Here is a 662-nt window from a genome sequence, read left to right on the forward strand (position 1 = left end):
TATATATATATATATATATATATATATATATATATATATATATATATATATATATATATATATATGTATGTATATGTATAAGTATATATATATGCATATATATAATATATATATGTATACATATGGGTTTATGTGTGTGGGCTTGTATGTGTGTATATGCATGTGTGTGTTTACGTGTGGATTAAGTGTGTCGGTGTGTTGGATAAGCTTTGTTTGATATTTTCCATGATTATTTTTTTGAAGTTTAGCTATTTCTTGCGTTTTATTTTTTTAATATGTATTCGTATAAATGTGTGTGTGTCTATAGCCGCATATACATCTACATATGTATTTGCATATATATATGTATATATACTGATATGCATAGACACACACGTATATATATAAGTTATTTATTATTTTACTTTTTCGATTGGTTTTCATTGTTGTTGAGATTGTTTTGCTGATGTTGTTGATGTTAATGTTGCAGATAATTTTGTGTGTACTTTCTGTTCCCAAATATGGCGTCTTCGCAATATTTACTGATTATATATGAATATGTACGTATGCTGGTATGTCTGTCTGTTTGTCAATGTCTTAGATTTTTTCGTTTCAGTACATAGATACGTATATCTGGTATGAATATGTATCCATATCTGAGTATATACATATATGTATACGTA

Source organism: Octopus bimaculoides, chromosome 17, assembly GCF_001194135.2.
Source record: "Octopus bimaculoides isolate UCB-OBI-ISO-001 chromosome 17, ASM119413v2, whole genome shotgun sequence".
Lineage (NCBI taxonomy): Eukaryota > Metazoa > Mollusca > Cephalopoda > Octopoda > Octopodidae > Octopus > Octopus bimaculoides.